Below are 21,844 nucleotides of genomic sequence, written 5' to 3' on the forward strand. Positions count from 1 at the left end.
TAATTGTGCAAGAAATGGGGACCAGGCCTGCTAGTTCAATGCTTTTTACTGTTGGGCAGACCACGAGAACACAAAAAGTAAATGTGTATTGATTAACCCTTTAGTAAATCTGCAAAGAAATTACTGAAAGCAATTGATATACATATTAACTCTCTAAAAATCTGGAAAAGCCATAAAAGTCATTCAGAAACGCAGTCAAGTCTCAGGAATCCTAGCAGAGGCTGGGAGTTGCCCTAAAACATTCAAAAGTTGAGCTTAAAGAATATTTTAAAAGACAGGTAATTTTCTGATTTCTGTGTTCACCAGCAACACACATGAAGGTGAGAAAACAATTACCAGGAGTCTGCACCGAGAAAAAGATAGGAATGCTATGCAAACAAGATGCTACTCCCTTGGAACTGGATGATTTTAAATTTACTTTAAGACTTACTTCACTTAAGATGTATTCCTTAGTTGTGTTCACCTCGGTCCCTTCCCTACCATCCCCCACTCTGCAAATTCATGCACACACATTACTTAGCAAAGGTCACCCTGAGAGCTACCAAATAGGAAACTTCAGTCTTTCTTGCCTCGATTTACCATAAATTCAGAATTTGTAACGTTTGACTGTAAAGGAAACTCACGTCCAGTCAAGTCAAAAATGTCTCCTGGGGAGCTTAGCTTAGTGTCTTTCCCCTCAAGGAAAATGATCAAGTCCTGCCTAATATCAGCCCCAGGGAAAGATTTCAGAACCAGGAAGGATTTACAAATTCTTAAAATTGCCCTCTGTTTATACTTTACTTTCGAAGACTCAACAATTCCTTTAAATTCTGCTCAATACTTTAACTAGAGTGTTTCCATATTGAAAGAATTAAGTGGAATAGCTTCTGGCTGGAAAAATACAAACAAGTTTCAGTTATCTCCATCACCAGGAACCAAAGAACAAGGCCCACCCTGCCTGACAAACAAGCAATTAGCTTCTTCTTGGATTTACGCAGCTAGTTGAAAATTGTTAATGAACTTGCTAGTATTCACTGCCTGTTGAGGAATGAGCTGATCACCCAGACCCACAGATACATCAGGAGCGGTGGAAACTCGCACTCAGCTTGTTTTAGCACCCTGCATCCCACTGTTTTAAAAAAAATCACTTAACGGTCTGTGAGAGAGAGAACACTCAAAACTAACAAGCATCTGAAAAGACATAAGCTGCCCAGCGCGTCCAAACAATAGGGCCCTTCAAAACAGCGCCTTAACCAAAATGTTCAAGTCTCCTTTGGGGACAGATTCCCTTACACTTCATGGCTTTACGTTCCATAGGATCCAATCAGCTTAGCCTTACAGGACTCTAAGCTTTATGCTTCTGTTAAATGAATTAACTATTTATTCACACCTAATACTTGAAAACGGATTCACGTGCAACATTGGACCGGGTGACTGGATAATGTTCTGTGTCAGGCAAAAGAGCGGAAAATGATTCCCTTTGACTGTTTTCAAATTGTATGCTTCCTTACTGCTGTGGTCAAATAAGCTCTAATTTAGAGGCCCTTCTGGATAATGTTGCCTGTTGGTTTGTTGCTGAACATTCACGTATCTCTTTTCAATTCTAATTCTTTGTTTATTTGAACTAGTCTTAGCTATGGTCGGTGGTGACATGCAAAGGGCTAATATCAGCAGATGTCTGAGTCTCTAGACAGGACCCCTGTGGAGGATGAGGGGGAAGGAGCTGGAGGTCAGGGTCATAGGTAAACCGGCATCAGCTTCCAAAGGAGTGAAAGCAGAATCAAACCAGAGACAGGCCAGGGTCTGGTCCTGAATTGAGAAAGAAAGATGTCACCCTGGGAATTAGAAGGTTGGAATAGAACACAGACAGAAGAGGTGATGCAGGGGGGTGAGGGCAAACAGGCGCTAAAACAACAACTAAGTGTACGGATGGGCTGAGATCAGGGCCAGATCAAGCTTGATGGTTAGTTGGTTGGTACCTTCTATGACAATAAGGTACAAGAAGTGGGACTTGTGTACCATTTCCCTGGGAACGGTCACTACCCAAACACTGTCAACTTACTATTTTGGAAATGCACCTGCTTGAACCAAAACCAAGTTGAGAAGAGAATGTGCAGGCTGAACGCGCCTCCATCCATCCACACGGCTGGACAAATAGAACATAATGCCTTTGAGTCAGCAGCACCTTGGCGCATGAAGGGCCCTTACAGCATCCATTTCCAGACTCATCTACTCTGCAACAGCTCAGAAAGGACCCTTGCCCCTTTGTTCACTTCAAAATAGATTGATCTGCATCTGAGAGATGTATCTATCAAATGGGGACAGATGCTCTATCAGCTGATTCGTGATCTATTAAGGCAGTTAGGGCCACAGAAATACAAAGAGGATCCAAATGAAGGTAACCTTTCTATGCGAAGAGGTCCCTCTGCCAGTTAAAACTTGTGAAAGTTGTCTTTGTCCTCTGGTGGAATAGCCTGGTCGTTAAATAGGTACCATTCCATTGTGTTGAACTTTAAGTTGAATATTTAAAATATTTACATAATACCTCTTCAAACGAAATTGAAATTTTCAAAAATATATATATTTAAATTACGCTCTCATTGTGTGAAATTAGAGGACATAAACAAAATGTTATTTTTGTTAGAGAGTGAGTGACCTTATCATGTCGTAATTTCAAAGGGTCACCTAATCAACAGAGAGATCTCTGGGGTTATCATTTGTGCTTTTTATCAGTATTACCCCGATATTGTATTGGCAACTGCGTGAAGAGTTTACATTGTGCTTTTTGAAGACAGGGACTAATAGGAATTGTTTTCCCTATAAATAATGCATCAGAAAGAAAACATGGCCCTTTTCACTATCATTGTGAAGTACATTATTCCAATTATTTTGAAATAATTGAACATACATCGTCTTTGTCTCTTTTTATGATTATAAAAGCAATGCTTGTCTTTGTAGAAGAATGAAAAGTTTGAAGAACAAGTTTAAAAAACAGTCTCATCAGGCAGAAGCAATCATGATTCTATCTTGGTACATTTCCTTTCATTTATGTTTCCTTTACATAATTGAGACCATGTTGCACATACAATTTTATATTCTGCTTTTAGAAATTAATATTACAATAAGTTTCTTCCTCACGTAATTAAATAAAAGTCTACAACCTGACTTTAATAACATATCATATGGAGATACCATAGTTTATTTAAACGTACACCTATTATTGGACATTTAGGTTGTTTCTACTTTTCCCTATTATAATGTGGTTATCATCTTTGTGTATGAGATGATTGCTTTAGAATAATGTCAAAGAAATGATGTGCATGAAATTATTTCTTTAGAATAGAGTCAAAGAAATGATGTGCATGAAATTATTTCTTTAGAGTAGAGTCAAAGAAATGGAATTAATTGTAAGGTCGAGAAAAGTCTTATGGCTCTTGATACAAATTGTCAAATTGTTTAAAGATGACTAAAAACTATTTTTCATGACTAAATTCTTCAGTTAGATTTTTCTCTGGCCAGTTCCGAAGTAGAATAGAATTTGAATGACTTTAAAAGGGGGCATATTTACTTACAGCTGAGCTTTGTTTTTCTCTTTCACTCCTGAACTTTCTGCTATCGAATAACAAATAGCTTAATACATATGAAAATATTGCTAGACTTCTGAATGGTCAGAGCTTGGAGGCATCTTGGTGAGCATCTCGTTTCAACTCATTTTACAGAAGGGGATTTGACTAGCAAAGAGGGCATGGGACATGCCCCAGGTGACACAGGGAATCTTGACACAGCTGAGACTAAGCTGTAATTCTCCCCAGTCTCAACCCAGCGTTCTTCTCATAGCACTGTACTGGATGGCAGGGGATTTTTTAATATTAAAAATGCCTACAATTTTAAACTTTGACCACCCAGTCCATTTCACTCTATTTCGATAACAACAAGCTAGATACTCTTATTACTATTAACCAAAGATTTCATAGAGCAAGGGGTCTGGAATGGATATTACATGATTGCTCACTTTCTGAAACTTTGCTGATCTGTTCTTTATGGTTTGTGCACTCTTCTCTAAGTATGTTATACTGAACACATTTAAAAATCATATATTATATAGAGGCAAGAAATCTCCAACTCAGTAAGTCAGGTATAGGACAAAAAATATTCTTTCATTTGCAGGCAAGGAAAACTGTCTATACACTCACTGGAAGACAAAATATTACAAGTTTTTATATTTTAATTAAGAAGTAATTGCATCCACCTGAAAATTGAAGGAATAAGAAGGGCTTACAACAATTAGGTCAAATAGGCAGTAAATTATAGATTGTACAAGAATGAGAACCAATACACTTAATATTAAATCTATGAAATGTATGTGAAGAAGTATTCAGAGGTAAATAGATGCCTTTTAATATTTTTAAAAATTTTACTGAATTTATTTACAATGTTGTGTTTAATTTCTGCTGTACAGCAAAATTGGTTTGTGACTTGGTTATCATTTAAGAAGTGAAAATAAAATAAAAATTAATTTTTTAATTTTAAAAAGAAAATAGGGGAGTTCCCTGGTGGCCTAGTGGTTAGGATTCTGGGTTTTCACTGCCGTGACCTAGGTTCAATCCCTGGTCGGGGAACTGAGATCCTGCAAGCCACATGGTACAGCCAAATAAAATAAATAAATAAAATAAATTTTTAAAAAAATGAAATAGCAAAATTTTGGAAAGGAAACATTAAATCAGAAGGGCCACTGTTGGACATGGTGGGATAACAAAAGCACTTTCGGAAAATGAGGCAGTATGATATATGTTATAAACTTGGGCCATAGAATCAAGTGGCCTGAATCCAGATTTCAACGCTATCACACTCACAGCACTATGAGTTGGGCAGGTTATTGAACTTCTCGGAAATTTAATTTTCTGCTCTGAAAAAATATCAGGTTACCAAACATTTTCTATAAAGGGCCAGAGAGTAAATATTTTAGACTTTGAGGGCTGCATATAGTCTCTGTCTCTGTCTCAACCACTCCTCTCTGCCATTGTAGCACAAAAGCAGGATAGGCAATATGTAATAACAAGTGTAGCCACGTCGTATGCGTCTCACTAAAACCTTATTTACAAAACAGGCAACTTGAGGCCAGATTTAGTCCCGGAAAACCCCGAACATTTTGTCCAACCCAATATAATAAAATCTGTGAAGTACTCTACAGAGAAAATTAGAGTAGTGTAGAAAATACACAGATATATGTGCATATATATATATATATGTGCATATATATATATATATATATCTATCTCACGGTGTGTGTGTATATCAACATTGCATTGCATTCCCAGTCTAAATCCCACTTGATCGTTGAATATAATCATTTTTATATGTTGCTGGATTCAGTTTGCTACCATTTTGTTGAGGTTTTTTGCATCAATATTCACAAAGAATGTTGGTCTGTAGTTTTCTTATTATGTATTTGTCTGGTTTGGGTATCAGGGTAATACTAAGCTTATAAAATGCATTGGGAAGCATTCCCTCATCTTTTATTTTTTGGAGGTTTAAGAAGGATTGGTGTTAATTCTCCTTTAAACATTTGGTAGAATTCAGCCCCATGAAGCCGTATAGGCCTGGTTTATTCACTGTGGGAAATTATTTGAATTATGAAATTCAATCTATTTACTTTTTATAGGTCTATTTAGCTCTCCTATTTCTTCTTGAATCAGTTTTCACATTTTGTGTCTTTCTAGGAATGTTTCCATCTCATCTTGGCTATCTAACTTGTTGGCATAGTACTCCTTTATAATCATTTTTTATTTCTGTCAGATCAGTAGTGATGGTCCCTCTTTCATTCCTGATTTTAGTAATTTGAGTCTTCTTACATTTTCCTTGGTCTACTTATCTAAATGTTTGTCAATTTTATTGATGTTTTCAGAGAACCAGCTTCTTTGAATAGTCCCCTCCCCTACCCTGAGCTCCAAATCTCTACAACATGGAGCTGGATAAGAAATGCTGACAGCCTGCCTCCCCTGGGGAGAAATATTAGCCCTGGCCTGGAAGCTGGGGGTATAGGGACTGCACTGGTCCTGAGCTGCAGCTGGGAGAATTTGAGCTTCCAACATAACGAGCTGGGGGTTACATAAGGGAGCATGTCACTGTTCTTACTGAGGTTTAGTAGATTTTTAAAAAGAAACGTTTCCCTATTTGTTGAACACTCTGAATTTCCAGACACCTTAAATGGTTGTGTCCTTTTGATACCCAGATGAATCTCTTCCATTTTAAATGAGCCCCCTTTCTTGTACTGGTCCTCCCTGAACTTGTCCAGCTCTCTGTACTCTCTTTGCCTCAGTGTGTCATGGAGGCATGGGCCAGGAGAGCACCTGGCTTGTTCCTGTCAGCTTGATTTTGGTTCCAATTTGGTTCCCTTTCCTTCTGTCTTCACTAGGCTGTGTGCCTTTCACTTCCATTCTTCTTGCAGCTGCTGCCCATGTACTTTCTAAGGTGGCATCTGCCATGCTCCAGAAGGCACCCACTGGGCATGACAAGCCAGTTGGGGAGGGAGTGATGTAAGGTTCAACTTCTTGCCAGCTAAGGACATATAAAAGATGTCCAGTTCCCATATACTTAATCAACACTGTTTCAAAAAAAGATGGGTATTTATTATCAGGAAAGTAGGAAAATTCAAAATCTTGCAGTAAAACATTTTGAATACATTTTACTAATGAAAAAGTCTTCACATTGTCCTGTGGTACACAGTCACACAGCAAGCACTGGACCATGGGCGGGCATTTTGGAAGCACTCACCTAAAGAACACATCTGACCGAACCCTTAACTCCCACCCTCACCCCATTCCACTCCAGCAACTGCACCACGACTCTCCTAACAGCTCCTCCTCCCTGCTCTCTGGCACTTTTTTTTTTTTTTTTTGGTGGTACGCGGGCCTCTTACTGCTGTGGCCTCTCCGGTTGCGGAGCACAGGCTCCGGACGCGCAGGCTCAGCGGCCATGGCTCACGGGCCCAGCCGCTCCGCGGCATGTGGGATCTTCCCGGACCGGGGCACGAACCCGTGTTCCCTGCATCGGCAGGCGGACTCTCTACCACTGCGCCACCAGGGAAACCCTGGCACATTCTTCTAATCAGATGTTTATTGATGAGTTGGACTGCCTTTCATGACAGATGCCTTCCCATCTTCCTCATCTCTGCATGCCTAGCCAGGAGCAGGTGCAGGGGCTGGCAGAAAAGTAGAGTCTTTATAAATGTTTGCTGAATGAGTAAACTGATAAGTGAATGAATTGTTGCACATTGCCAGAATCATAAAATCCAAACTTCTTAGCCAGTATCGGGGCTCTCCTGATCTGGCTGCTGCACCCTGTCCTACAAAGTTTATCACCTTAAATTCTCCTTCCCAACGTAGACTCCATTCCAGCCCAAACGGTTTGCTCCCTGATCCTCGAAAGTGTCCTGCATCATCTCATCTGCTCACTGGGGCTGTGCTCTCGCCCACAGCTCTGCTTATTTCAATGTTCTTCCTCCCTTACTCAAGGTCACTCTTGAACCTGCCAATACCTTTGCACAGAAGTAGATATCTCCTCAGAGCAGACCAGGTCTACTTCCACGAGGGCAGGTAGAGAACCTTCCAATGTCGTGGGCTGGTTCGTATGTCTTCACCTACGGTGTTAACAGAAATAGTGACTAGAACAATGACAGAGACGATCTTGTGGCACGTGTTCCTCCACTCTAAGAGCAAGTTTTTAATCAGCTCACTTTGGGAACAGATGTCCTACCAGCCTTCAAAATTACCCAGTCTTTAATTTCTGGAATTTGCTTCTCTTTGTTTATGGAAAATCAGAGTAACTTGCTTCTTTCAAGTGTCACTCTATGATTCTGCAAAGAAATTTGTTTTTTGTTTAACAAATATTTAAATGACCACCATAAGCCAAACAGGTGCTGCTGTTACAAATAGTATGTTTGTTATTCCATCGAAAAATTCCTCAGGCCTAGGGGATGGATTGCGTCTGGGCAAAGAGGCTTTGATCCTCGAAAACTGCTAGGTGTTCTTTAATCTTTGTCTCCTTAAGCCTGGGCTGCAAATCCCTCTTTACTGTGTGGCATGGTCGAGTGTAGCCCTTCTTGGATTAGATGTCTCCTGGAGTCTCTGTTGTGTGTAACAAATGAACACCCAGTCCCCTTGTGACGTGACCCATCCTCGGAATTTGACCACTGCCCACTTTCTGCGTATCATGGATGAGCTGTTAGTCCGTCCAGGCCATCCCTGGGTCCATTCTAAGCATGCTGCCACAGGAAGAGTGAGATGTGGCTTCAAAATGTCCCATCCTCCATTAAATTGCTATGATCTAGCATTTCAGGAAAGAAAAACAGTGTGACCTACTCCAGAAGGCTGGGTTGGGCTGGTACATGTGCTTTCTCTAACAAGCAACTCCTTTGGCTGCACCGGAAGCAACCGACTCGCTCCAGAGTCCCAAAGCATTGCACAGTGCTTGGTGTTGAAGAGTTTTGAGGAAATCTTTGATGGCAATAACGGTAACAATTGAGCTGAAATATTAATAGCGGTAGCCCTCTTTCATATACAAGTGTATCATTATTTACAAAGCGCCATAGGATATCTTTTTTTTTTTTTTTTGCGGCACACGGGCCTCTCACTGCTGTGGCCTCTCCCGTTGCGGAGCACAGGCTTCGGACGCGCAGGCTCAGTGGCCATGGCTCACAGGCCCAGCCGCTCGGCGGCATGTGGGATCTTCCCGGACCGGGGCACGAACCCGTGTCCCCTGCATCGGCAGGTGGACTCTCAACCACCGCACCACCAGGGAAGCCCGTCATAGGATATCTTATCTCACTTGGTAATCACCCCAGTAATGTGAGGTAAGCAGGACAAGAATTACTATTCCCATTTATCATAGAAGGAAACTGAGGCCCAGGGAGGCAAAAGGCTTGTTTAGGATCACAGAACTAGTAAGTAGAAGAGCTGGAAGAAGAATCTAGGATTTTTGACCTCTGAGCCAGAGTTCAGAGGGAGAAAGTCTTCCTGGTGTTACCGAACTCAGGTCCAGCCACTCGCCACTGGAAAATCAATACCTGAGAGGCAGTTGTTGGTAGAAAAGAAAGTTGCTTTTAATCAGAATGCCAGCAATCTGGGGAGAGGGCGGACTCATGTCCCCCCAAAACCAACTCTGAAGATTCTGCTCAGCCATGGAAGTTTTTAAAGGGAAACAGGGAAGTAATGTTAGTTAATCATTGGGATAGGAGGTCAGTCGTTGCCGTCCCCCACTGCGTGCAGGCTTCTCAGCTCCTCATGATTTTTCTTTGGATGCTACCTTGTTCACACAGTTTGTTCACACAGTTTGTTTGAGAGATTACTGAAGGGGAAGCTAGGGAAGAAATCTGGTCATCTCATCTGTTAGTTACTTATTCTTCATTTCTACTTCTTTGAGCTAAGGAAAGAACCAATAGGTTAAGCAAGGTATTGTGTGATCAAAAGATTTGAAAAGTGTGCTAGGGCCAGAGAGGACACCTGATTTAAACGTTACAGTGTAGCTTTGCTTAACAAGAAAAGGGGTTTCCTGCTGAGGGTAGTTTCCTACAAAGAGCTGCTTACATTGTGATCGGCAGCCTTCTGGCTGAAATGGAACTACAAGAGCCCTGAGTACCTAGGGTGCCTGGGTAATGTAGGGGTAAATACAAATAGTTGCTCTTGGGTTACCTACCTACAGGACTGACATTTTTTCCTGAATTGCAAGTACAGCAGAAAATAAAACCAAACACAGTTGCTGACTTCCTAGAGCTTATAGCCTAGTGGAGGAGAGATCCGTTGAACAGAAAATTACTAAAATAATTATAAATTGTAAGAGGTGTTATGAAGGAAGAGTTTAGGGTGCTATGAAAGAGAATAAAAAGGGAACCTGATCGGGCTTCCCTGGTGGCGCAGTGGTTGAGAGTCCGCCTGCCGATGCAGGGGACACGGGTTCGTGCCCCGGTCCGGGAAGATCCCACGTGTCGCGGAGCGGCTGGGCCCGTGAGCCATGGCCGCTGGGCCTGCGCGTCCGGAGCCTGTGCTCCGCAACGGGAGAGGCCACAGCAGTGAGAGGACCGCGTACCGCAAAAAAAAAAAAAAAGGGAACCTGATCCAGTTTGGGAAGGTCAGAGAAAGCCTCTCAGACAGAAGCATATTTAAGAAGTTAAAATCTAAAAGATAGAGTAGGAGTCACCCAAAGAGTTGATTGAGGATGGTCAGGTAGCAGGGGTGAGGGGTGAACAGAGCAAATGGAACAACAGGAGTGAAGGCCCTAAGACAGGACCAAGCTTGGTGCACTAGAGGAAGAAAGAAAAGAAGCACGTGGCCAGAATGGAATGAGTGAAGAGCAATTGGAGAAAGATGAGCCTGGAAAGTGAACAGAGGCCAGATCATGAAGGCCAGGGACAACCTCCTTTGAATGTACTTGTCTGAGACCTAGATTCCCGAGGACCCTGTGAATACTCAGGGATTTATTATTCAGGTCCCATCCCCTTCATCTTAGATGCTCTGGGGCCACCTAGAGGCAAAACACAGTGACCAGTGGGGCAGTTAAGGCTAAGAAAGGCAGAGGGTGTTCCCCGCTATGGAGACAGGGGGTCAGGGGTTACATGGAGCACTGGCCTTTGCTGGCAGCTTCCTGGCAGTCAAGACATAAAGGGAAGTTTATTGGGTTTCATGGTGTTTGTTTTCTGGCAGCAAAAAATCAAAGTGAAAGCCATCTGAGCAATTTCCAAGGCCAATGAGTCTTGAACCTCAGTTACACAGAGAAGTCTTCACCTGGGACCTGAATAAGAGTGTACTATGGGGCTTCCCTGGTGGCGCAGTGGTTGAAAGTCCGCCTGCCGATTCAGGGGACGCGGGGTCGTGCCCCGGTCCGGGAAGATCCCACATGCCGCGGAGCGGCTGGGCCCGTGAGCCATGGCCGCTGAGCCTGCGCGTCCGGAGCCTGTGCTCCGCAACGGGAGAGGCCACAGCAGTGAGAGGCCCGCGTACCGCAAAAAAAAAAAAAAAAAAAGTGTACTATGTCTTCAGCAAGTTGCCCAAATGCATGGCGACTCTGCTCATGCCTGTGGGTCCATCAAGCCTGGGAAAATGGTTTGCGCCCTGCAGGAAGAAGGGAATGGAAACATTTCTGCAAGCTGGGGAGATAACAAGGTTCAGATATTCTCTTCTCTGGGAACCCAAACCACTTGGGGAATAGATGAGCCCAATATTTTCATCCCTGTATGATGAAAATCTTCTTTTTACCCTCCAGAAATTGGTAGTGGAGCTTCTTTGAGGTGGCAATTTCAAACTCTGGACCAAGTCAGCTGGATTTCCACAAAAATGGAAATCTTAAATCCTTGTTAGAAAAGGTTCTGGGAGACTGGGGAGCCCTGACTAAAATGGTACACATTGCTTGCAGAGGATTAAAGATGATGTTACAAAAGCCAAGTGCCATATGGACAGACGTGTGTCCGAAGGTATCTGTGCCTAAGTGGCTAAAAGTTCCACCCAAGGCAGGATGGCTGCTCCTGGTGGGAACTGGGGTCTGAGAACAGACATATCATGCTTGGTGATGAATAGGACTCCTTCCCAATGGCGTACCTATATTCTTGGAAAGGTGGGGGTAGGCAGAAAGCAGGCAGGAGGTGGGCAGGGCGAGGCGGACATGTTTCAGGTTGGCTGGCATCAGGGGCTCAAGGGGTGCTTATTGATAAAATTATAAGGAAGGAGCTCCAACATCTTCCTCAAGGAATGAGCTGACTTTGGCCAAGAGATGACTGCACACGGGACCAAAGGCCCAGGATCTGGGAGATAACCTAGAATCTTGGAATTTGAGGATAAAAGCAAGCTAAATAAAGGTCTGGAGAAGAGCCTGAGCAAACAGAATTATAGCCTGTCCTAAAAAGACATTGCCTAGCACCACCCTCTTTTTGGACAGACAGGGCCTGGAAGCCAAGAGGGGGCAAGGGACATACTGAAGTCTCACGACCACTGAATGGCAGAACCAGGGCTGAAATCAATTTATTCTGCTTCTTAGGCCACCACTTGGAGCACAGGTTCAAATATTCTCAGGATAAATAGTGCTCAATTAGTCAAAGTCTAAAAAGAAGTCTGGGGGGTAAACATGGCGAATTATTTGGCCTGGCTCAGACAGGACAGTGTATGAATACCAGGAAGAATGGTGGGCAGGAGCCTAGGCATGCCATAATTTAAAGGGCAGGCCAATTCTGAGGGTTGTCTTTTCATCTTGTTTATGGTTTCCTTTGCTGTGCAAAAGCTTTTAAGTTTCATTAGGTCACATTTGTTTATCTTTGTCATTATTTTCATTACTCTTGGAGGTGGGTCAAAACAACAGCCAGGACATGGAAGCAACCTAAATGTCCATCAACAGATGAATGGATAAAGAAGATGTGGCACATATATACAATGGAATATGACTCAGCCATAAAAAGGAACGAAATTGGGTCATTTGTAGAGACATGGATGGACCTAGAGCCTGTCATACAGAGTGAAGGAAGCCAAAAAGAGAAAAGAAATCATATATTAATGCATATATGTGGAATCTAGAAAAATGGTACAGATGAACCTATTTCCAGGTCAGGAATAGAGACGCAGACGTAGAGAAGGGACATGTGGACACAGTGGGGGAAGGGGAGGGTGGGATGAATTGGGAGATTAGGACTGACATATATACACTACGAAGCATAAAATAGATGGCTAGTGGGAACCTGCTATAAAGCACAGGAAGCTCAGCTTGGTGCTCTGTGATGACCTAGACGGGTGGGGTGGGAGGGAGGTCCAAGAGGGAGGGGATATAGGTATACATATAGCTGATTCACTTCATTGTACAGCAGAAACTAACACAACACTGTAAAGCAATTATACTCCAATAAAAAAAGAAAAGAAAAGAAAAGAGGAAAAATAAATAAATAAAGGGCAGGCCAAGGAAGAGTTCACTAGACCATACAGTCCTCGGGGCACAAATTAGCTCTTACTTAATATTGCATCCTCAACACCTAGTATGACACCTTACACGTAGTAGGTTCTCAAGAAATAGTTATTGGATGGACAAAGAGGAGGTCTACAAAGAAGATTGGGGAAAAGACACAGAAATGTGAAGAGAATCCGGATGGTGCAGTGTCCCAGAACTTAAGAGAGTGGAGGGTATCAAAAGGGAGGCAGAGGTCAACTGTCAAATGCAACTAAGGGCCAAATCAGGACAGGAACATGTTGCATACACCGGTGATATACTTCCAAGCTGATGGGCTCCCAAATCTTGATCTCTAGTCCAGACCTTTCCCCCTGAGCCCCAAGCCTGAACATCCAAGCCACTGCTGACCGTCTCTACCTTGACATCCATACACAGATAGAACTTGTTCTGCCATGTCCTTTGTCCCCAGATGAACATAGTATCCTTCCTCCAATTCTTGGCCTTCCTCTTCTGCTCTCTATTTTATAAATGGCAATACTGACTGGTTAACAAACTATAAACCTAGGAGTCATTCTAGACTCATCGCGCTCCCACTGCCACATGATTACTCAATCACCATGCACTGTTTATTCCACCTCCTTAAAGCTCTCAAATCTGTCCACTCTGATCCAATTCTTCTGTCAATACCCTGGCCCAGTACACCTGTATCTTTCAGTGGAGAATTGAAATAACTTAGAGAACTGGTCTACTCACATCTGCCCTTGCTCCCTCACAAACTTTTACCCATAAAACGCCTGGAGGGATTTTTTTCCAGTTTATAATTTTTAAAATTAAAAACTTTCTAATTTACATTCAGAAAAATCCATTCTTCTGGTGTACAGTTTGATGAGTTTGACAGCCACAAGCACAGAGTCATGCCACACTACCATAGCCAAGACAGAGAACGGCTCCATAACTACCCCCCAAAAGCTCTCTTATGCTACCCCATCACAATCAAAGCTTCTGTCCCACCCACATAACCCCTGGCAACCACTGACCTGTTCTCCATCCCTATTGTTATGCCATTTCCAGGATGTCATAGGAATGAAGTCCTAGAGTATGTAGCCTTTTCACACAGGCTTCTTTCACCCAGCATAACGCATTTGAGATTCACCCATGTTGTCGTGACTGTCAATCGTTTGTTCTTTTTATTACTAAGTAGTATTCCACTGAATGGATGTGTCACAGTTTATTTATTCATTCCCCAGTTGAGGGATGTTTGAGTGTTTCTGGTTTTTGTTTGACAATTATGAATAAAGTTGCTATAAACATTCACGTACAGGTTTTTGTATGAACATGGGTTTTCATTTCACTTGGGTAAATACCTAGGAGTAAGGTTGCTGGGTCATATGAGAAGAGTATGTTTAACTTTAAAAAAAAAAAAAACTGCCAAAATGTCTTCCAAAGTAGCAGTACCATTTTGTCTTCCCACTAGCATTGTATGAGGCTTCTAGTAGTCTTACAACTTCACCAGCACTTGGGTTGTCAGTTTTTTCTTTTTTATATATCTTTGAATGCTAGTCATTCTAATAGATGTGTAGTGGTTCTAACTGTGGCTTTAAATTGCATTTCCAAACCAACTAATGATGCTGAGCACCTTTTCATGTACTTATTTGTCTATATCTCCTTTGGTGGCATGTCTCTTCAAATCTTTTCCCCATTTTTATTGGGTTGTTTGATCTTACTTTTGACTTTTGAGAGTTCTTATTAAATTCTAGATACAAGTCCTTTGTCAGATATGTGATTAGCAAATATTTTCTGCCAGCCTGTGGCTTATATTTTCATTCTTTTTACAGTGTCTTTTGCAGAGGAAATGTTTTTAATTTATATAAAGTACAATTTATTATTTTTTATTTTATGGATCATGCTTTTGGTATTGTATCTAAAAACTTTTTGTCTAACCTAAGGTCACACAGATTTTTTTTCTTATTTTCATCTAGAAGTCCTATAGTTTAAAACTTTTCATTTAGGTATATGATCCATTTTGAGCTAATTTATGTATGAGATTTGTGGTATAAATCAAGGTTTAAGGTTTCTTTTTTTTTTTTGCTTTTTACATGGGTATGCAATTGTACAGGCACCATTTTTCTTTTTTTCTTTTTCTTTTTTTTTTTTTTTTGCAGTATGCGGGCCTCTCACTGTTGTGGCCTCTCCTGTTGCGGAGCACAGGCTCTGGACGCACAGGCTCAGCAGCCATGGCTCACGGGCCCAGCTGCTCTGCAGCATGTGGGATCTTCCCGGACCGGGGCATGAACCCGTGTCCCCTGCATCGGCAGGCGGACTCTCAACCACTGCGCCACCAGGGAAGCCCCAGGCACCACTTTTTGAAAAAGCTATTCTTTCTCTATTGAATTACCATTGTAGTCTTTGTCAAAAATCAATTGGCCATATTTGTGTAGGTCAATTTCTAACTTCTAAAGTCTTTTCCCATTGATCTATGTATCTATCTCCCTACCAGTATCACACTGGTTTGTTTACTATAACTTACTCTTAAAATCAGGTAGGGTGAGTCCTCCAACTTTGTTCTTTTCCAAAACTTTTTCTCTTCTATTTCAAAAGCGTTTCCACATAAATTTTAGAAAAAGTTTGTTTATGTCTACAAAAAAAAATTGCCGTGATTTTTCATGGGGACATCACCCATATATCAATTTGTAAATAATTGACATTTTAACAGTATTGAGTCTTCCAATTTACGAACACATTATGACTTTCTATTTATTTAGATCCTATTTTTTTCTCAAGTATTTTGTAGTTTTCAGCATACAGGTCCTGCACATAATTTTTTAGATTTATACCTAAATATTCCATTATTTTGGGCTACTGTAAAGGATGGTTCTTCTTTACATTATGCTAAGTGAAATAAGCCAGTCACAGAAGAACAAATACTGCATGATTCCATTTGTGTGAAATATTTAGAATAGCCAAGCTCAAAGAAGCAGAGACTAGAATGGTGGTTGTCAGGAGCTGGGGGAAGAGTAAATGGGGAGATTTTATTCAATGAGTTATAAAGTTTCAATTATTCAAGATGAATACATTCTAGAGCTCTGCTATACAACATTGTGCCTATAGTTAACAATACCCTATTGTACACTCAAAAGATTGTGAGGGTAGATATGTTAAGTGTTTTTACCACACACATAGAAAAAACCACAAAAAACAAAAATGAAAGAACACAGAGAAACTTTGGGAAGTGTTGAATGTATCTATTCCTTTGATTATGTTGATGGTATCATGGGTGTATGCATATGTCCACATTCATCAAATGGTATATATTAAACACATGCAGGCAAAATCAGACATATAGATCAATGGAACCCAGAATAGAGCCCAGCAATAAACCCATACACCTACAGTCAATTAATCTACAACAAAGGAGGTAAGAATATACAACAGAGAAAAGACAGTCTCTTCAGCAAGTGGTGTTGGGAAAACTGGACAGCCACATGTAAATCAATGAACTTAGAACATTCCCTCACACCATACACAAAAATAAACTTGAAATGGTTTAAAGACCTAAATATAAGTCATGACACCATAAAACTCCTAGAAGAGAATGTAGGCAAAACATTCTCAGACATAAATTGTAGCAGTTTTTTCTTTGATCAGTCTCCCAAGGCAAAATAAATAAAAGCAAAAATAAACAAATGGGACATAATCAAACTTGAAAACTTTTGCACGGCAAAGGAAACCATCAACAAAATGAAACTCCAATACAGTTGTTTAAAAAAAAAAGACAATCTACAGGATGGGAGAAAGAATTTGTAAATGATGCAACTGACAAGGGATTAATTTCCAATATATACTAATGACAGCTCATACAGCTCAATATAAAAAAAAACCCTAAGTTTGTTTCCTATGTCTGTGAGTCTGTGAACTTATTTACAAAATGAAAATAGACTCACAGACATAGAAAACAAACTTATGGTTACCAGAGGGGATGCAGGGGGAGGAGATAAAATTAGGAGTTTGGGATTAGCATACACACACTACTATATATAAAATAAACAACAAGGACCTGCTATATAGCACAAGGAACTATATTCAATACCTTGTAATAACGTATAATGGAAAAGAATCTGAAACGGAATATATATGTATATATATTGTGTGTATATATATATATATAACTGAATTGCTTTACTGTATGCCTGAAACTAACACAACATTGTAAATCAACTATACTTCAATTTAAAAAAAATGGTTACAAACAAATAAATGAAACAAACCAACAACAACAAAAAAAAAGATAAAATACCTTGTGAGTTCATCTTATTTCTATTTCAGTTCAGGACTACAGGGTTTTTACTCAACAACTTCTATGTGATATATGTATCTCCATGTCAAGAATCCTGATTTTCAAGGACACAGGGGAGGAGAGGAGAGAAATAAAATATTTCAGAATTACTCATTTGTTTTATCGCATATTACACATACAGCATCTATATATAAAATGCTATCACAACTGGTTATGATCACTGAAAACATTACAAAAAATTTTGCATATGCTAAAAAAAACAACAACCCAATCAAAAAATGAGCAGAAGAACCAAATAGACATGTCTCCAAAGAAAACATACAGCTGGCCATCAGGCACATGAAAAGCTGCTCAACATCACTAATTATTAGAGAAATGCAAATAAAAATCACAATGAGGTACCACCTCATACTGGTCAGAGTGGCCATCATCAGAAATCTACAAATAAATGCTGGAGAGGGTGTGGGGAAAAGGGAGTCCTTCTACACTGTTGGTGGGAATATAAATTGCTGCAACCGCCATGGAAAACAGTATGGAGTTTCCTTAAAAAACTAGAAATAGAGCTACCATATGATCCAGCAATCCCACTCCTGGGCATATATCCAGAAAAGATGAAAACTCTGATTTGAAAAGAGACATGCACCACAATGTTCATAGCAACACTATTTACAGTAGCCAAGACATGGAAGCAACATAAATGTCCATCCACAGATGAATAAAGAACATGTAGTATGTATTTATATACAATGGAATATTACTCAACCATAAAAAAGAAAAGTTTTGGCAGCAGCACCATGTTCCTTATCAGGACCTCCTGTTGTGAGACAGCTCATGCAAGTGGTTATCATCCTGCCTGGCCAAAGAAGGTGGTGTCATTCGGTCAACGGTTCCCTGACAACTGGAACAGGATGACTAGAATGCACTGGAGTTGGGTATTTCCTTTTTCCCACATGGAAAGCTAGAGCTTACTGGAGTTGAGTATTTTCTTTCCCCTAGGTCAGTTAGGCTCTGGTTAACTAGGTTCTGCTGAGAGCAGGCCTTGTTAATAACAGAGTGCTCTGGTGTATTTTAAAATGGTTCCTTTTCCCCTCCCCCTACCAGAAGCACAAGGGAATTTTTCTCTGATATTTACTGTGGAACTGATTGAGGTCCTGGAGGTAGATCTCACATTATTGCGCTCCCTCCTCTCCCCCTCCACCCTGTGACTGGGTCTCCCTGGAGTTAATCCTTAGAGTTGCCTGAACTGAGCCTCCAGCAATGCAGCAATTACAGTTCTATCTTTCCTACCCTGCACTGGTTCCCATGGCAGTTTCAGTTACTGGTTCTCTCTCCTAGTAAGCTGAAACTCCCTGTATTTGCCTGTCTGTCTCTCCAATCTTAAGGACAGTGGTTTGCCCTGGATTCTCTCCTCTCTTAAGAATCCAAGAAGGTTTGACTTTTCAGTTTGTTCAGCTTTTTACTTGCTAGGACAATGTGGTGACTTCCAAGATCCTTACATGTCAACCAGAAACCTGAAGTCCAGCTTTTATTTTTTTAATGGTGGCTCTAGAGATTATAATGTATACATGTAATCTTTTATAGTGTGCTTAAAGTTAGTGTCACATGACTTCAAGTAAAATGTAGAAGCCACACAATTGTATAGGCCTCTTTGTACTTTCTAACGGTGTAGTTATGATATGGATTGTATTATATGAATTGTATACAATGAAATCCTCCAGATATAATTTTTGCTTCAACTGACATTCATATTTTAAAGAGCTTCATCTTGAGAAATCCCTCCAAGCATGTCATTCAGAGCAGGTCTGTGGGCAATGAGATATCTTAGTTTTCCTTCATCTATTAATGCCTTTATTTCACATTCATTACCAGAGAATATTTCCACTGGGGATAGCATTTAGGGTTGACCATTCTTTTATATCAGCTATTTAAAGATTTTGCTCCACTCTATATCTTGGCCTCCATGGTTCCTGATGAGAAATTCAGTCATTCAAATGATTGTTTCCCTATAAGTAATATGTCACTCTTCTCAGGCTATTTTCAAGACTTTTTCTTTGCCTTTAATTTTTTTTCAGTTTGATTACAATTTGTTTAGGCACAGTTTTCTTTGGGTTTATATTGTTTGGATTCATTGGGATTCTTGAATCTGTAAATGTATGTTTTCACAAAATTTGGGAAGTTTTCAGTCATTATTTCTTCAATAGTGTACCACATTAATGTAAGATGTTAATAATATGGGAAACTGGGGGGCAAGGAGGGGAGTATGTGGGATACCTACGTACTATGTATTCAATTTTCTATAAATCCAAAACTGTTATAAAAAAATAAAGTCTAATAATTGAAAAACTAAACATGCAACTATCACACAACCCAGCAGTTAGATTCCTGTGCAGTTACCTGAGAGAAATGAAAACTTTTGTTCACTCCAAAACCTGTATATGAATGTTCATAACAGCTTTTTTTTTTAAATTTTTTTTTGGCCATGCCATGTGGCTTGCAAGATATTAGTTTCCCAACCAGGGATCAAACCTGGCCCTGACAATGAAATCCCCAAATCCCAACCACTGGACCACCAGGGAATTCCCGTAGCAGCTTCATTCACCATAATCAAACACTTGAAACATCCCAGATGTCCTTTAATGAGGTAATGACAAACAAACTGTGGTATATCCATGCCATGGAATACTACTCAACAATAAAAAATGAACTGTTGGTACACACAACAACCTGGATAAATCTTCAGACAATTATGCTAAGTGAAAAAAAAATCCCCAATGCTTACATACTGTATTATTCCATTTATATAGTATTCTTGAAATGATGAAATTATAAATTGGAGAACAGATTCGTGGTTGCCAGGGGGTAAGGAAGAGGAAGTGGGTATGGGAGATGTATTGGTTAGCTCAATCTGCTATAACAAAATACCACAGACTGGATGGCTTAACAGAAATTTATTTCTCATAGATCTGGAGGCTAGGAAATTCAAATTCATGGTGACAGCAGATTTGGCTCATGGTGAGGGCTCTCTTCAAGGTTTGAAGACAGATGCCTTCTTGCTGTATTCTCACATGGCAGACAGAGCAAGCTTGAGTCTCCTCATCCGCTTATAAAGGCACCAATTCCATTATGGGGTCTTCACCCCATGACCTGATCCAAACTCAATTACCTCCCAAAGACCCCACCTCCAAGCACCATCACATTGGGGATTTAAGGCTTCAATATGTGAATTTTAGGGGGACACAAAACTCCAATTCATAACAGGAGAGAAGTGAATGTCTATAAAATGGCAACATGAGGCTTCATTTGGAGGAAATGTTCTGTATGTTAACTGCATCAACGTCAAAATCCTGCTTGTGACATTGTACTATAGTTTTAGAAGGAAGATGCTACCATTGTGGAAAATTGGCTAAAGGGTACATAAGATCTATCTATATTATTTCTTACAACTGCATGTGAATTTATAATTATCTACAAATAAAAAGTTTAATTAAAAAATTGTGTGCAGGGCTTCCCTGGTGGCGCAGTGGTTGGAAGTCCGCCTGCCGATGCAGGGGACACGGGTTCGTGCCCCGGTCCGGGAAGATCCCACATGCCGTGGAGCGGCTGGGCCCGTGAGCCATGTCCGCTGAGCCTGCGTGTTCAGAGCCTGTGCTCCACAATGGGAGAGGCCACAACAGTGAGAGGCCCATGTACAGCAAAAAAAAAAAAAATTGTCTGCAGACTACGACCCCCTTTATTGCCTGCACCAGGGAGGAATCATTCCCACTGCCCCACCCTTGGTAGCCAACTGTTCCATCCCAAGTATTCTTAACAAGTGGCCTAATCAGTGTTGGGTTTGTAACCTCCAAACACTATTCGTTTCTTGGGGGTGTTGTCAATGACTTTTAGTAGGGTGAGGCTTTTGGTCCTTTTGGAGGCCTTTAGCTGCTTACAGCACAGGGTAGGATGCAACAAACACAACTAAGTGGTAGGTGGCCTAGAGGTGATTATTTGATGTATCTTTCTGCCTTTGGGGGTCGGGGGGTGGTACACTTCACCTAACATAGGTTCTTGCAATCTCCACCATGATGTGATGTGGCTACTGTCCAACCCCTTGCAAGCACATGCAGAAACACCAGGCCATATCCCCTTGCCTGGGGGATAGTGTTGAGAAATTTGTCTTAAGTTCTCAGACCTCACCTGGTTCTTATTCTCAATTTCTGGCTAATTGTAGACCTTCTGGTCTATCCCCCAACCTCACAGAACCCCACCTGTCTCTCACACACTTACCTCTTCCCTTCTTCCCTCCCAACCATCAGAGAACTTAGAGACACACACAGATTTTCACAACAGGTTTTTATTTTATTCATCACCATGTGTGTACCCTGTTAGTGCATAGTTTGGTCTCTTAGTAGTTAGCCATTTCTCATTGGCTAGATGTTAGAGACTTCTCAGGTATTTCTGAGGACTCTGGGCTCGCTTCTAAATTCTGGCTGCCCTGGTCGTCACTGGAAATGGCTTCTCCACACTCTCTTGATTTTGCTCTGGCTGTTTGATTTTGATTCAGTGTCTCATTCACCCTGTGATAATGGCCGAATAGTCTAGTTTTCTTAGACTTAATTGAAGGAGTGTGAGTTTTTAGAGAGGCTTTTCTTCTTGAACTCCATTGAAGGCATC

At 40.9% G+C, this 21,844-nt stretch overlaps 1 protein-coding gene across 1 annotated transcript in view; it reads right to left on the reverse strand.

Annotated features, from left to right (window-relative positions):
- The window catches only part of PASD1 (PAS domain containing repressor 1), a 160,408-nt gene that overhangs the window by 135,230 nt on the left and 3,334 nt on the right, over positions 1-21,844 (reverse strand). The window lies entirely within an intron of this gene.

The sequence above is a fragment of the Globicephala melas genome, chromosome X (genome assembly GCF_963455315.2).
Source record: "Globicephala melas chromosome X, mGloMel1.2, whole genome shotgun sequence".
NCBI lineage: Eukaryota > Metazoa > Chordata > Mammalia > Artiodactyla > Delphinidae > Globicephala > Globicephala melas.